Source organism: Protopterus annectens, chromosome 3.part0, assembly GCF_019279795.1.
Source record: "Protopterus annectens isolate FY-2018-M chromosome 3.part0, PAN1.0, whole genome shotgun sequence".
In the NCBI taxonomy this organism is placed as follows: domain Eukaryota; kingdom Metazoa; phylum Chordata; order Ceratodontiformes; family Protopteridae; genus Protopterus; species Protopterus annectens.
In genome coordinates, this window is record NC_056731.1 from 1,293,505,309 (window position 1) to 1,293,517,483 (window position 12,175).

The following is a 12,175-nucleotide window of genomic DNA, read 5'->3' on the forward strand; positions in this document are numbered from 1 at the left end:
CAGAAACTGTGCATATTTCGATTCATACTGCCACATACCAAAGTAAACACAACCAGTCTGGGATTTTGACTTTTATTGATATATACCCTTCTTCTGGCTTTTCCCGGTCAGGGGCCATCACAGCAGATCACCTGTCTGCTCATGATTGGCAGTAGAGTGTTTCAGTGTCATGTTGCCAGCCCAGTACCCAATCTTCCATGGAAGGCACACACACACACGCACTCATGCCTAGGGCCAATTTAGTGCTTCCAGTCCACCTACATCATGTCGTTGCGATGAAAGTGGAGTACCCAGAGGAAACTCATGCAGCCAAAGGAAGGACATGCAGACTCTGCACAGAAGGCACCCCAGCCAAGGATCAAACCCGAGAACCTCTTGCTGTGAGGCTACAATGCTAACTGCTGCACCACAGTGGCCGCCCTTATCGATATATACCCTGTACGTCACTATTACTTGGCTAATGTCTTCTTTATTCAGTACAAACCTTACACATTTTTAAATACTGACAGATGACATTCTACTCCTTTCTATTTATTTGCCCGGAATACTACAAGCTAGATTTGTACTCACCAGCCTCATGATGCAGCATTAGAAGCCTGCTGGTATGGCTATCCAAGTTTGCTGCCCTCTCATCTGCAGCTGTACAGAAGATAGAGAAACATTTATTCATATCTATCCACCACATACACAGGCTGAACTTTGGAAAACACTTATTGATACTGATACTTACACACATCTGGTATATTCCCCACCCATGTATCTTGGACTCACTGGTCTAAAAGCTCCCTCTTCCTATGCTTTATGTCAGCAAAATGGTGCAATACTTTCTTACCAGTTTGAGGGATGCCAAGGGCACTGGTGAGATCATATGCGAGACGGTCCCAGGCCTCCTCTTTGGATTGGGAGCCCTGTTACTGATGTCTCTCTTCATGGTCTTTTACTAGGAGTCCAACCATGACCCTGGACTCCTGAATGCCCCAGCGCTGCACCTGAAAATGCACACCTTCACCAATGCCAGATATAGTGCTTGCAGTGATGAGCTACAACTGGTTATGGGCTGTATTCCCACCTGCGACATTTATATACGGCAAATTTCCCACCCCTTGCTGTGATTGGACAGTTTTGAATATGCTGAGCTAAGCTAAGTGATGGACAAACCTGCTTAGCAAAGATAAGCATTGCTTAAAGAGGTACATGCTAAGCACTGCTTACCAGTGCACACACCTGCTTAGCTATGCTAATTATTGCTAAGCATAGAAATTTAAGCAATGTTTAGTCCAGCTAAGCACAGCTGAGTGCAATTTAGCATTGTTCAGCTTTCATTTTATGGACAATCAGGATTGTGGGGTGGATACCTTCTTAATGACATCTTATGATATGCATGTTTCCCTTCTATAACATCCCCCTATGTGCTTTCATTACATTATATTCTTTTGTGACTATACTGTATGGGGCACATTTGTTTATATGGGGGTTTCACATCTGTAGTACACTGACAACTCACATTTGGACCTGCTATACTACCCTGGTTAACAAATATATTTTATTCACTACCTATTTATATAAAAATATATTTTTAGTGTTGTTTTCACATATATAAATGAATGAATTGTATTGGGGATCAAACCATGAATGACTGCATGCTTAACAAAAGCTATAACCACTACACTATTTCACTTTGACTATTTTAGCTGTATATTTCTAGTTAGCTCCTTTGGATGTTTAAGCTATGCTATACACAGCCACTCAACTATGCTTAAACATTAGTGGGGATGGGAAAAAAATTAATTATTTGTTTTATTTTTATTAACTAAATGTGCACATAGCTAACAGTCATACCTCTCCAGCTATGACAGCATACAATGTGGATGAAGCCTAAGATGATGGGAGGGCAAGGAGGACAGATTTTAAATATTGCTCTTACAAACTTGGGATGTTGAAGACTAATAGGCTTTGCATTAGCATGACTTCCTTGGAGGATGTGGGGTCTTACACTGATATGTTTGTCATTACTTAATGACTTTGAGCCTCAGCTCTTTGCCAGGGCACAAATCTGGCCATTCTTAAGATATCTGTTCAGTTGGGGGTATGCTGATAGTGTATGCAGACACTGTTTTTCTTTTCAAAGTGTTGTACGGCACTTCCTGAGTGCAGGGGGTGTGTTTACTATGAGAGCAATGCTCGGACATGCCCCCTGCACTCGTTCATGGATTGTGCATGTGCTGGTTATACAGCCAGTGCAACTTCATAAATATGCAAGACACAGTGCTGTGCTGCACTGGCATGATCCACTCCGTGCAGGAATAGCATTATTGCTGCACATAGTTTAATGAATCCCAAGGTGTATGTCTACAATTGTATGCATGATATACCTACAGTTAGTAGCAATTAATCACCTGCAAAATGCAAACATCTTGATGATGCTTTCTGATTTTGAAATGTTGCAAAGAAATGCCTAGATGCACAAGTATCCACAAACACGAAATCTAAGGATGTTGTAACAAAAACACCCAAGGTGTTGTATGTAACATCAATGTTAGCTAAACATTATGTAACAATCTGCAAAAAGGTGTGATCACTGACTCAGTAGAGAACCACACACACTGGGAATAGGCAGACCACAAAAAATCAGTCATTGGGAAAAACAGCCACATTTATAAACATACCAACCCATACATGAAAAGCAAACAAAAGTGCACAAACTTATATACAACACACCCATCTTAAAATATGTGTTACTGATATACAAACCTGACTGTCACTTAGGCTGTGGCCTACTTTTCAAAAAGTATTTCCATAAAAATAGCTGGATGCTAAATGATATTTCAAATATTTGGATTTGAATTAAACTGGTAATCACAGGAATACTGTGATTATTGCACTTCCCTTATTGATGCATGATGGATATTCAGGTATTCTTAGCAATATACATGGTAATGCAAAAAATATAGGCCTATAAGATGGGCTGGATGCATTTCATTTAACAAAAAAGAAACATTAAGCAACATACCTCACTCCCTCCTCTGGTCCTCAAGTTTGTGCATCCTTTCAATGCTCAGAACTGGATTCTGGATCCAGGCTTCCTCTCCTGAAAAAAATAAAACCGCAACTATGAATTATGTTGTCCTCAAAAAACAGGGATATACATTGCTCAGATCAGATTCTAGACAATTTACTTCTGAAGACTAATCAACATTCATATTATGAAATGTCACATGTAGGCTTTTTCATCTTTGAACAAAGTTTTAAGGGCATGAGATTCAAACCTATAGCTCTAATGTACATCCAAGCTCCAACTGTGACACATATCTGCCACCTAGCTAATCCATCTTGACAGAAAGTATATGTTGTGAAGGTAGTAAAAAAATAGGGGTTATGATATCACCTGGATGAGTGACGGCTACTAATATGGATCATGGCATAGGATTTCAAAAATGAACACCTGCTGGGCATGTAGGTAAATATGTAGCAATAATGAATTCTTGTCAGCACTGTGGTCACAATCATTAATAATGGAAACCCTTCATTCCTCAAACAGTGGGACAGTGGGGCTATGCCATGTATCGCAGAGCTTCTGTCAACACATACATAAAAGGTGCTGTACATCAGGGACACTAAGGTATGTGGGGGTTCTTCACTTAAAGATATTCCTTTGCAAAATGTGCATCACAAAGTAAATATATACATCGGTGTATCTCCCTGTTCTGCATCTTGACTAAAACTCTGAACGTCTGACTTCCTCAAAAAATCAGGACGAGGTGGTTGCTGAAGTGAATTTAATAATCAATGGCAAACCAACACTTAAAAGCACTTTTGAAAATAATACATATTGCGCAAACTTTGTCAGAAACATAACAGTCTGTAGCGAGCATTACTAAACCTGCACTGAAAGAGCTGCTTTTAACACACCATTATGACCATGTTCCTTTGTTGAAGGTTATGTGTTAGGCCCGGCAAGCCAGCACATAAAACTCTACTGCCAATCATTAGCGGACCGGAGTTCCGCTGTGGCAACCCCTAACCGGGAAAAGCCGAAAGACACAAATTGATTATGACCATATCCATAGGAATTCAATGAATAACCAAGTTGTTAGTAACAATGCACAAAATAAATGCTAATATCAATAAACAGTTGCATAGATAAGAATATTCAAGTATGTGTGAAATAAACCAAGATAACAATTTAATGATATGTTTCTGCTATGTGGAGTTTAACCCACAGCACACCAAAATAAAAACATTCAGGCCAGTGTCCTTACAGGGCAAGCTAACAGGCAGCACACAGCAGTTATTTTTATCAAGCAGGTACTGCTTGTGTTAATTGTTCTCCTGCACATAATAGATGAATACATAAACTTCTGAAACGTATTAGACATTATAATTAAAGAAATAACTATCAACACATAAATGAAAACATATGTGTAAGCAGTCGGAAAGGCATTCTTCTTGGATTAAACAAATGGGACTGTAGTAAGAATGTTCACTTTGTTAAGAGAAAGGAAGTAAATAAGTTATTTATGGGTTACTGTTCAGACATATACAGCTATAGTAGGTGACACTGTCATGCTATAATGAATAGCTATGCTATACTATGCTATATATGGCGATATGTAGTCATCAGTGGCCTAGGCACTACAGGATCAGTAATACATGAGTAGAGTGGATTTGTGAAATTATATCATTAGATAAAGAGAATAAAAAAGAAATACATTCGTTGAGACAAATAAACCGCTGGAAATAAAAACGAAAATGTGTAACAGCAAACACCAGTGGAATAAAACAGTGCCAGGAGTTATAAAAAAATGTTTATTCACTCATAAAATTAAAAAGGTTAGCGCTTTCACATCTGCTTCATCAGACATTCTACAGACAATGAATGAACTAGCATGCTCATATATGCAAACATCAATCAAAGTGAGGCAAACGGGTTGAACCAATCACTAGAAGTATTATATTAAACCAAGCATAAATATAGCATATGCATAATAAAAAACAATTAAACTAATAAAACAACCTGTATAAGAAATAAAATCACTCAAACATTCCTGAAAAATGTGTCAATACACTTTCAGTACTGATCCAACATTGATCTGTTTTTCAAGCAAGTACTATAAAAAGTAATATCAAATAATGCAACAATATACATATAATATATGTAAGAAATGTATATAAATAAAACATGTATATAATGGCATTATATATATTTTAACAATACTCAGCAGTTATCACTTTCTAAGGCTTTATCTCTTTAGAATAGGTCTTAATGGGGCTTTTTCATTAAGACCACAGCCCTGATTTGCTCTTAACCTAATCATCCAGTTGACCTCCCTCATTTCAGTAAGATTTCTAATATCACCACTCCAGACACTGGGGTTTATCCTATCAATCACCATGAACTTAAAAGAGTGTCTAGCATCAGTGGTCATAACATGTTTCGATAAGGCATTGTTGGCAGAAGCACAACAGATACTATATAAATGTTCCATAATCCTGTCTTTCAGAGGTCTATCCAGCTTGCCTACATAAAATGCTTGGCAGACCATGCAGCCGGCAAGGTAGACCACATGTTGAGTCAGACAGGTTGCGTGCACCTTAAAATCAAACCAACAACCATTAGGAGGATGTTGAAAACACCCACTACTGTCTACATAGTTACAAAAATTACATGCTCCACATGCCAATGTACTGGCTCCACACTCAGAAACACCAGGTTTCTGGTTATCTGGATAGCATAATAATCTGTTTAGATTTTTCATATTCTTATATAAGAATCTGGGAGTATCACCTACAAGCCCCTGAATGTTGGGGTCAGTTGTTTATATGCTGCAGTGTCTCTTAATAACATTCATTGTCATCTTAATGTCAGTGGTGTAAGTTAGAGGAACAGAGATATTAGTAGGTTTAATGCGAGTTGGTCTCCTACCATTGGAATCAGTGGAGTGTTCAGAGTAGTACAGTCTGCCTATACTGGATCTTAGTGGAGATATGCTACAAAGTATATCATGAACCTCCTTTTGTTTATAGCCTCTGTCAGTCAGCTTGCCTTTTAAGCATAACAACTCAGATTTAAAACCATCATCTGTCCCATTCAGCTTAGATGCTCTCAACCCCTGTCCCTTAACTATATTCTTGAACACATGTGATGGGTGCATGCTATCTCCATGCAACAGGGAATTCCTATAACAGGGTTTCCTATATATACCAGTACAGAGGGAATTATCAAACTGTCTGGTTAAAAGCGCATCCAAAAATTAAGCTTGAGTGTCTGAATAGTTCAGAGAAAATTTAAAAAAACTGGTAGAGGAGTTCAGATCTTGATGAAACTTGACTGTCTCATCAAGATAGCCTGTCCAGACAAGGAACAGGTTGTCCACAAATCTATGATAGAATGGGACATATTGATGAAAACTTAGTGTTGAAAACATACACTCCTGCTCCCATTGAGCCATGACCATATTGGTGCAGCTATTGGCACTGGAGGTGCCCATTGCCATGCCATCTCTTTGCTGGTAATAAACATCATCAAAGACAAAGATATTATTCTCAAGTACTATTCTCATTGAAAGATCTATCAGGTGACACACTGAAGGATCATATGCACTGTACTTGGACAAGTATCTATCCACATAACTCAAGCCAGCTTGGTTAGAAATTATGGTAAACAGTGACTGTACATCCATAGTGACCAGCAGGTACTTCAAATCTGTCAGTTGCATGTTAATATAGTGAAAAAAGATCTCTTAAAAACTGTTTGGAGTTCCTCAGCACTTCCTCATTCCTTTCTAAGATTGGATGTAGGTGCTTCTCAACAAATATAGAGAAGGGCTCCATGCTCCAACCACGGCCAGCAACAATGAGTCTCATCGGTGGTCTGCGGCTATCCTTATGGATCTCTGGAAGACCCTGTATGACAGGAATCAAAGGCTCACTTACAAAAATAGTTATACATATCAAAACTGATTGTTTTTTCTTGTAAACAATGACTCAAGGTAAAGACAATCTATGTCTTTCTTGGTGATAACAGTGTAATATTGATTATCAATTAACATTTCTTTCATAGAATTAAAATAGTCTGACCTGTCCATCACTACTATGAAGCCACCTTTGTGAGCTGGTCTAATGGATATAGTCAAGTCAGTTCGTAATTAATCTAGAGCTGTCTTCTCATGCTGAGTAAGGTTACTATAATGATTAGTTCTGGAGCTCTCAAAGGTTTGGTGTAGATCATTTTCTACTAATTTAAAAATGCATCTAGAAGAGGGTGTGGATTAGGCATAAACAAGCATGGTTTCTTGAAAATATTAATATTAAATTAAAATCAGACAGGTGTGCATGAAATCTGTAATTATCCTACTCTAAATAGCTAAGTAGTAAGTGCTTTCAGTGTGTTTTCTGAAATTATGTCCATAGTTGGTGAGCTGATGTCTTCCTTCAGCATCCTGCACTATCCATAAATAGCTTCCATGAACATTACAGGATCCAGCTCAATGAGAGTGAGGGCAGGTGATGCTGAGGAAGCAAGGGGATGTTATTAGTTGAAAGATATTAAGGTTATAGTTGAAAAACCCTTATGGGATGTGGCCTGCTGTCTTACAAGTACAGTTTTATTTTATGTGGTGAAATTTTTAAATTTCAGCTCTGAAGAATCGAAAGGAGGATTGTAGTTCCTTTAGGTTGTTGTGAAGGGATTCCCATGTTTTAAAAGCAAGGGTGGGGAAAGAGTGTTTGATGCAGTGCAATCTGATTTATGGAGGATGGAGTGTGGACATTGTTTCATGAGAAGCTTCTAAGGTTGTATTGTGCGTCTGTAATATAATGTTTGTAAGCTAGCAGTGAGAATAAGTTAGGCTGGTGAAGTCTGATGAAGAGAGGGCCTAGTAGCAGATCTCTTCTGTGCTACACTGGGAACTATTTATCTTTTTTGAAGGAGAAGCATGGCTGCTCATTAGAGGGTGAGATAGTGATGAGGACACAGAGTTTGTTTTGATTGTCTATAGTATGTACAAGTTTTTCTTAGAGGCTGTAGGTTTTATGGATAGTCCATATTCAAGGTGGACCAGAAAGATTCCTCCGTCTATAGTTGCCCTAGCTGGTTTGGATATGAAGAGTGAGATTTTCCTGGCCCAGAAGAAAAATGAGTTAACTTTTTTCCTCAATTTTTCTATACGGATATTGAATGTTAGTGACTTGTCTAGCCATAAATTGAGGTAGTTGAAAGAGTTGGCTCCCTTTACTGGTGTACCACAAAGGGTAGTGTTATTGAATGACTTTTGTGGTATTTGCATGATTTTTGGGTGGTGACAAATAGCATATTTTTTTTGTTTTGTTCTTAGGATTTGTTTGTGGTTAATGAGCAAGAAATTTGAGGGAGCTAAAGTTTTTGTAGTTGTGTTCGTGTTTCGATTATGGAGTGCTTGTTGCTGGACCAAAATAGTAGCATGCCATCAGTGAAGAGGACAGGTTGTAAAGCATGGAGGTTGTGGAGTAGTTTGTTGATGAAAGTAGAAAAGAAAAGATGAGAAGAGAAAAGCCTAATTTAACTGTGAAAAATGTGTTAAACAAGAAGTCCAGGAAAAAGGTGATGGATGTGTTATTAATGCAAATATTCTCAAGAGCTAGAAGGAAGAGTTTGTTGGCTGTCAAGGTCAAAGGCTTGTGTGAGGTCAATTAATATTGCTCCTATCAAGTTACCTTTGTCCATGATGAGGAGAATATCATCAGTTAGGCACACACATGCCTCCATTATACTTTGACCTATCCAGATCCATACTGTTTTAGGGTAAGGGGATGGTTTTCATAAATGTAGTTTGAGAGATGGATATAGATTCTATTTTATAGCACCTTATCAAGGTATGGTAGAATGGAAATAAGAAGAAAGTCTGATATGTTTTAAGTTGTAGGTTGCCTGAGTGGGATGAGTCCTGTTTTCCAGATGTCTGACATTATATTTTGCGTCAGGCAAAACTTAAAGCTGTGATGAAGTGATTGTATTAGAAATTCCCTGCAGTGGTAGGTGAACCTGGGAAAAATGTCTGAATCTGGGGGAGAGTCTCTGGGCATTACTTCAAATAGGTTACTGGTTTTTCTCTGTGACTTTTTTTTTTTAAAGGAAAAATGGGAAATGAAGGCAGGGGTTCTGAAACAGTGAAGAAGGGAGTGGAGAGTGAAGATGCTGCTGCTAGTTTGGAGGGCTGGGGGCTAAATTTTATGAGACAATCAAAGTGAGTAAGTAGTCCTTGATTAGTCTGTATTAGGTTTAGAGCGGATTTGTTCTTAGAAGACTTGTGTCCAGTAAGCAGATTGTCCTCTTGTTACACAATGTCTGGGTTAAGTTAAGACAAAAAGTTGCTTGGTTTTGAGATAGTTTACTTTGTGCCTTTATATGGATTCTTTAGCCAAGTTCCAGAGTCTGTTAAAGGTAGTATGGTTGTTAGTGGATAGATTGTTTTTCCATGACTGCCAGATGTCATCCTTTATCTTGAGAACAGATTTAAGCTCTTTGGTGAGCCACGGTGTTTGTTCTTGTTTAAAAAGAAGGCATTTCCAGAATATTTCAGTGACAGACAAACATTTGAAATATTCTTCTGCTGCACCATGTCACTAAAGGCTTAACTGGATAGGTCAGTTATAACCACCCCTGCTACTTCTTCTTCCACTTTTTTCTTCTCTATTCTTACGCCAGCTTACCCCTACTGTTCTGCAACTACCTATTGCCTCCGCTCTTCTGGCATGATCTGCCATTCCTCTTCTTCTTCTAACTGCATCCAGCTGCTGCCAGATTTAAGTCTTACTTCACATCTCTTGTACCTCCACCTACTTTTGCTTAATGTTATACATCCTTCTTATGCTTTTACTGTTCTTTTTCTTTCTTTCTGTCTCTCACTGTTCCATTCTTTACATGTGCTGCCATCATGAACAATACCATCTGCCTCCCAGAGAACAACTGTGGACTACAGTGCAAACACAACAGGCTCAATTGTCATCTCTCGGCCCACAGTGTTATTTCTGTATATTGTCTCCTATTTGTTATGCATGTGAGGACAGTATTTTAATCTCCATAGTTTCCTACCACAGATGCATGTTCCTTCATGCATCCATCCATATAATACCTCTAGCATGTGTATTCCTTCCCAGACCTTTATCTATTTAATATGACCAAAGTTGTATACTGCTTTTGTAGCAATCTCTTTTAAAATGCCTCCAATTTCTCAACCATCTCTTAGTTTGCACATAATGCTCATGCATCTTCCAACATTTCATCCCTTCCTGAAACACAGTTTGATTAATGCATCTGTTTCTCAGCCTTACTATTCCTTAACGGCCTTTAATTTCTCCCTAGCCAAGTCATGATAAAATTCCATAGCTTTCCCATTTGCTTCCTTGCTCTCACCTTCTTTTATACTACTCTACCTTCTGTCTCACTTAAGCCCCCTGTCTCATCCCAAACACTTTCTGATCAGTGCCTACAAACTCCCATAAGTCATGCAAGCACAATTTCCCAATTCTGCACTGGTATGTCTCTGATGTCTTTCAACTAACTCACAAACTCATCTTGTATAAATCCTTCAGTCTTTCCATCTTCTCTTCCTCTGTCTCTGCAGTAGTTAACTCCAGCACCCCCTTACCTTTTTATTTACCAGTATTTACCAGCATACTCACATTTTCTTCTCTAATGAGCTTTGCTATTGTTTCCCAGTAATCGACTCTTGACATCTGCTGCAGCATTGCCTTTTTCTAAACACCTTATCATATTCTCCACTCTGGTTCCCATTTTACTGAAATCCAGCTGTTTACCCTTGTATCCTTCAGCCATTGGTGCATATCACCTGCTGCTGCTGTACAATGCCAAATTTCAGCATCCCCATTTCCCCCATTCCCTCATCAGCTACTGAAATTACTTTCCTTCTCCATAAAAATCATTCACATAGCTTTTAACAAATTAAGCAAAGCTTATCTCTTACAATGATGCCTTCATGCTTTAGCAGATACAAAATTTGAAGGAGAATTATACTGTCTCCATTTCCATTTCCTTCTTAGAGACCTCACATGACCACTTATAGGTTCATAGGTTCATAGACGGTTAGTAGGCTACTATCCCTAAGCCCTTACCAAGCTTAGCCATATTTATCCGAGTTGCCCCAATTGTCAGTGGTCAGATGAGTGAAGTTTGCTGATGTCAGGGTATATGGTAATTAATAATGACTTCCTCTGTACAGGAGGGACATGGGTGCCACCCCAGGAGTGAATTTGCGGTCACCCATCCATTGATCTATTTTGCATTTGAAGAGGGTCAGGGAGGTGCTCTGTTTCATGCAAACTGGAAGCTTGTTCCGGAGAAGTTCACCTTTCTAATGTTGCCCTAATCTTCTTCTGGAGCTTATCCAGAATTCTTCTTACTTATTTCTGACTCTGTGGGATATAATTTATTCAAAAATACTTAACTCCTCCTTATGATACTGTCATTTCTTCTTTCTCACCCCCTTTCTTGTTAGTAACATCACCAGGAATTTCTGAAGATGAAACTTTAACCCTGTCTCTTGTTGAACTGCTGAAATAAACCAACAACATCAGATGTCATTAAATCCACAAGAACCTTTGATTATCTATGAAGATTGTAAATGAAATACCAGATATACTTCAATGTATGTCAGTTATTCATTCTGCAAGTAGATGATAGCCATTTTGGGAATGTAGCAGTACAGATGAAAAACAGAACACCAGCCAAATATAGCTGAGGAACACATAGCAGACGAAAGGACTAGATTTACTAAGAATGAGAAAGATAGGTTAGCCATGTTTAAAGATGGGAAAATTTCCACAGGTACCATTATGGCAAGTCACTGTTATTGACACAGAGCATAACTCTTTGCAAATTGCATTCAGAAAGGCATGAAACAAAGTACCCATAGACTGCAAAGAATGGAATTTATCTTGAAAGCATGTGATGTAACAGTCCAGTATAAACCAGGTAAACATGCTAATATGTTGAGGAGACCCTAGCTGCAGGAACAGAAGGATGATCTGCTGTGTGAAAAAAATAGATATCTTATGAGTTATTTTGCAGTTTCTAAGTCAGAAGTGAAAGGTAGAGAGCTTAATATGTATACACAGAAGGACAGATGAATGCATCTACCTAAGTAGCCACCATGAGAGGATGGCCATAGCAATAATTAGG